The sequence below is a fragment of the Schistosoma mansoni genome, chromosome 4 (genome assembly GCF_000237925.1).
Source record: "Schistosoma mansoni strain Puerto Rico chromosome 4, complete genome".
Lineage (NCBI taxonomy): Eukaryota > Metazoa > Platyhelminthes > Trematoda > Strigeidida > Schistosomatidae > Schistosoma > Schistosoma mansoni.
This window is the reverse complement of record NC_031498.1, coordinates 9,530,333-9,536,332: the sequence shown is the minus strand read 5'-3', so window position 1 is coordinate 9,536,332 and position 6,000 is coordinate 9,530,333.

Here is a 6,000-nt window from a genome sequence, read left to right as displayed (position 1 = left end):
TTCAAGAGTTCGTTGAAGTGTTCTACCCACCCGTTTTGCTGTTCTTCAATGTTGGTGATTACTTTGCCATTGTTGCTTTCCACTGGTCTTTCTGATTTACGGTAATTTCCAGCGAGCATCTTTGTTGTATCATACAACTGTCTCATATTTCCCTCTCTTGCAGCCTTTTTCGCTGTCATTGCTAGATCTTCCACATATATAAGTTTGTCGATTCTGATGCTCCTATTCACTTGCTCGTTTACTTCTGTGTATTCGGTTTGTGCCTTAGCTTCTTCTGCTCTCGTTCGTCTGGTATTGATTGCTGCCATCTTGTTCCTCTTTTCTTCAATCTTATCCAGTGTGCCAACAGTGATCCATTCCATGTGATGGTGCTTCTTGTGTCCACGCATCTCATGACATGTTGAAGTGATTGCCTCTTTGATCACTCTCCAGTTGTTTTCTATGACAGTTCCCTCTCCATTGAGTAGATCATGAAAGGCCTGGAACCTGTTGATGAAGACTATCATGAATTTGTTGTATGTCAGTATCCCGAAGAAAAGCCGTATAAAACTTTTGTGATGTTGTCCGTCCCAGTGTCCAGTGCTTCTTAAGTTTTAATTTCATCTTGGCGACCAGCAAGTGATGATCTGAAGCTACATCAGCTCCTCTTCTGTTTCTCACATCTTCCATCGTCCTCCTGAACTTTTGTTGATTCAGATATGGTTGGTTTGGTTCTGTGTAGTGTGATTCGGTGAAGTCCATATGGTTTTGTGAATGCTTTTATGTGGGAATATAGTGCCGCCTATGACCAGTTTGTTGAAGGCACATAGGTTGGCAAATCTCTCACCATTTTCGTTCCTTTCTCCTAGTCCATTCCATGTACCTCAATTAATAGTTGCTCTGGTTATCAGAAGGGGCATCCGCCTCGTGACTTCCGAGGGAACTCGGCTTTCATATGACATTTCTAAATGAAGACCTTCTAGCTACGGGGACAGAGTTTTAATGGTTTGAATTATTTTTTCTGGTTAGCGTTTTTTAGCGAGTTAGCTTTCTAAAGGATGGGGTCTCTAACCCCATGCCCAACCCTTCTCCTTTATTCAGGCTTAGGACCGGCAGTAGCCCCCGGAGGAGCTATAGGCAGAGTTATGAAGTTATATTAGACTGATCCATATGCAGGACGACGAAACATATGTACTGAAAATGGCATCCAAGATAAACTCTCCACCATTTGGAACAAGCATCAGTGGAAATTCTTGAGACAAGACAATTTCTAAATAATACGAATACTTTAACATGATCAGTTTTTTTAAGAAAAACATATCACATCATGCTACTTCATCACTCTTTAGAGTCCTAAGTGGAGACATTCAGTTCAATGAAGTACCATGTAGAAACGAATTGTATGTTTGAGTGTTTATATTTTCCTTGCGAATTTTAATCGTCATTCATGTGATCTGCCTACTTTCCTAAGAGTGTTACCCCTCGGGAAGCATAGATCTCCGAATGTGAATATCCAAGTAATTCTGTCCTGGGCTTTCCTTTCCGATTTTTGCAGTTACTAATGCTTCTGATATCTGCCTCCAGTTTCCAGTGCGATGTATAATATTTTTTCTGCCTCTTCCCCCTTGAATTGATCCCAAGTTTAAGCTCGATCTGAGTTGCAATTTATTGATCTCCATGGAATGTCCGGACAGGGCATCACGATGAATGTCATTCAATGTTATGCACCCACCAATGATAGATAGCAACAACGACAAAAGAGATCAGTTCTATGAGAGCCTGCAATCAATCATAGCCAAGTCCCCAAGAAAGGATCTCACCATCCTGATGGGAGACCTCAACGACAAAGTCGGAATGGACAACACCGGATATGAAGATATCATGGAACGACACAGACTAGCAGAAGGGGATGAAAGTGTTGACAGATTTGAAAATTCATTGTGCATTCAACAAAATGGTTATAAGCGTCACTTTATTCCCCCACAACTGAATTAACAAAACTAAATCAGTCTCACCGGATCACATCACGGAGAACAAGGTAGATCATATTTACATCACCAAAAACTTCAAAAGGTCAATGGAAGACTTGAGAACTAGGAGAGAAGCTGACATCACTTCAGATCACCACCAACTCGTGGTTGTCAAGATGAGACTGAAGCTAAACAAGTACTGGACAACTGAACAAACAGCATTACGAACGTTCAATACAGACTTCCTTCAACATACTGACAATCTCAACCAATTCAAAATAACTCTCAGCAACAGGTTGTCAGCCTTACAAAATCTACTCAAATAAGAGGAATCAATCTACTATGGAGGACAATTAGAAAGAGATGAAAGTAGCACTAACTTCAACGTGATACGAGGTTCTGCGCCTCAACAAGCATCATCATAACGAATGGATCTCCATCGAAGCTCTAGACACGATTCAACAAAGGAAGAAGAAGAAGACAGAAATTAACAACAATCGAACGAGAACAGAGAAAGTCAAACCACAAGCTGAATACACTGAAACAAACAAGAAAGTGAAGAGGAGCATCAAAGCTGACAAACAGAAATACGTGAAACAGCTAGCAAGGACAGCGTAAAATGATGCAAGGGAAGGGAATATCAAACAACTATATGACACGACGAAGAAGGCAAGCCAATCGCTGAGATTCAAGAACAGAGGAACAGATGGGTAGGACAATTTGAGGAACAATCGAATCGGTCAGCTCCATTGAATCCACCGTACATTGAAGCAGCACGTATAGATGTCACTACTCCACCAACGATCAAAGAAATCAGGATGGCCATCTGACAAATCAAGAGTGGGAAAACAACAGGACCTGACAATAAACCAGGTGAAGCACTGAAGTCAGACATTCAAGTAGCTGCAAACATGCTCCTTCCTTGACTATGAACAAGTGTTTGACAGAGTGGATAGGAGAACCTTATGGAAACTTTTTCGACACTGTGGTGTACGTGAGAAGATCGTCAACATCATCCAGGATTCATTCGACGCACTATGCTACAAACTTGTGAAAAAACTGGAAGCAGCTGGATAAGATTACCACGTGCAGAGGTGGATGGATAATACTTGTGTGGCCTGTTCTCATCGATGAGGCGTAACTAACGTAGGTAATTCGGTTGACATTTTTACTGCTCGTCAATGACAACGTCACTTCCTTCACATACGGACTCGTTAAGTGATGATCACATGGTGAAATTATAACTTCTTCAAACCCTTCACAGCCGTTCTCCATGTTGGTTTCCCTTTCTATTACATTTTGTACGTTTTAGGTCATTTTGGCCAGAGAAATCACAGGTTCTCCAAGTTTGTTATCATCTTAGGCTGCATAAAACTGTTATGTCCCGACGAGAATAATTAGTGGTAAGCTGTTGGGATCTATTAATGGTCTAATACTATGCATATATTTTTATTGTATAATTGTTAACTAAACTATTCATATTCGCGTCCTTCTTATTATGAGCTTTATTTTGATCTATGAACTATTATTATGCGACTTACCATTCTTGAGTTATGCCTCATCTATCAATTACTATCTCCCTTATTCACAACCACATTTGGCTAAATCTTGTACAAGTGTTGTTTCATATTTTATGGTACGATTTGGTCTGTCTGGCTTGTATAAAAACCCAGTATGTTTGAAATAAATGATAAATATCCCCAGGACTGTTATGTGCGTTCTGGACTTAACAGACAGGGTTAGGTGGGAAGCAAGGACCGATAAGGACTGTAGACTGGTAGTAGGGGTTTTACGCGTCATTGATCTGATCGATAACTATTTGTTTCTCTGATTGGTAGGTCACAATATATAAAGAGAACTTGTAGTCCTGTGTGCCCGATGGTCCAGTTCTCCTTTGACTTTAGTTTTAGCTCGGCCACAAGCAGGCGGGGATTTAAGACCACATTAACTCTCTCTGTGTTCTTTCCTCTTCCAAGGATTGTCTGAACTTTATTCTAGCGATCGATTTGGTTCCCCGTGGTGTATGAAATCCATATAGCTCGTTTATGCGTTGGTGAGAGAATATGGTGCTACCTATTTCCATTTTGTCGAAAACACATAGCTACGCAAGGTTCTCACCATTTTGATTCCCTTCTCCCAATTTATGCCACTCTACGAAGGTTTTATACCTGATGTTGTCCCTACCATCTTTTGGGTCCAGGTTGAGTGCCTGAATATGCAGGTCCGTTTCAAGGTGGTTTTCCACTATGGACTTCAGCCTTTTCATAAAATCTGTTTTTATTATTGCTGCTTACGGTAGATAACATTCACAACAGTTCTTTCTCTTTACTTTGAATCATATCAGATTGTTTGTGGTGCATTCCATTCGTCAATAAGAGAAGATAACATCACCTCTCTTGAAGAAAGTCTTTTCTGTCCAGCTCATATCCAGTGCGCCTAAATTATTCCGAGGAGAGCCAGCCAGTGTCTCCTCATTTTCACAGCCATTTCGATGACACTCACGGTCTCCTGCATAGTATAGGAGTTCTACGTACTTATAGAAATTGTTGGTTTCCAACATACGATGTTATAACGTTTCTTTTTAGACACCTTTTTGCTCTTATAGCAAAGTTCGTTCGGCTTACAATGGTTAGCATTTGTCTGGCTGTGATTTTGTGCCCGTTGAACGATCTGATAGAGGACAAATCAAAAATGTAATCGTACTAGCTCGCCTAGATTCACTAACCTTACGACGTTTGAAATTACAGAAAGGAAAGAAAGATAAGATCACAAATATCTTTTTCAACCATACGTTCTTGAAGATCACTAGTATTTTTAAGCAATAAACTATGCATGCGAGTAAATCAACTCAGAATATTACTTAGGAAGTATTGTGCAAACGATTTGGCCAGTTTGTAAACCAAGAAATCCGGCCGTGAAGGGAAATGTGATAGCAACTCCACATTATTTTTTAGAAAGGGTTTAGTATTTATTTATATACTTGGTAAATTAGATGAGTTTCTTTTCTTCATTGACTGAGGTTGTGAGAATCATAAATAATGAAAACAAGAATTATACGTATCAACTAATTGGGCACTATTTTTCAATTTAAGATCATATAACAATCATTTGAAGATTTTGAGGTCTCTGTACATAAGTTATGGGCAAACAATCGTCAATATTCTCACGAGACATGGGTATTCCTACTGACTAATCAACTATGTAAAAGTACAAAGGATGTGCAGTCTAAACCCATGTCTTGCTCTTTGAAGAAGAAAAGCAGACTCTAAATTGCGGTTACTGAAAAAGAAGCATCGTGCTCTTCCATCTTTATATTAAGTGTTTGAAACATAACGACCACAATTGTTTATTCTTATAAAACACACTTTGATAAATTAAGGTCACAATACGCACATTTATGAAGCAAGGTAGTCAAGGTGATCTCGACATTGTTATTAAAATGCTTCCGAATAAATATTATTCGGGATATAACAGCCCCTTACTCGAAGTTAACAAACCTTTTTAATTTTAATTCTTTTAACTATTTTAAGCCTTCCGTAGATTGTTTAACAATTCCACTTTATAAATGTATTATATAAACGTAGTTTTACTTTTTATAATGTTTGACTAAATACATGGATGGAAAAAGTTAGTGAGATTTCGCTTATTGAAGTGCTTTTATTGAGATTTTTTATTTTGTTCTCAAGGCACGTTTTTTCGGGACTGATTGTAATTTAAGTGAATCTCAAGGTTCATCAAACACTTCTACGTATTCTAATCTTAAGCAATTGAATATTCAGATGCCCTTGCTACACTCTGAAACGTTTTTCGAGCCATTATTTACATTTTTATGAATTTATTATTTGAGTCACGTTTGGTAACTCTATACTCTAAATTCTCTATGAAACATTAGGGCTTTGGTTGTTTGAGTCCAAGTCTGAAGGCAGGTGGTGTCTTGAGGGTTTCTAAAGATCAGTTTATGTCTGATAATCTTGAAGAGAGGGATTAAAAAGTGTAGAACGAGCCGATGATTTGGATATCACTTTAGATATATTTGCACTTAAAAATGAAA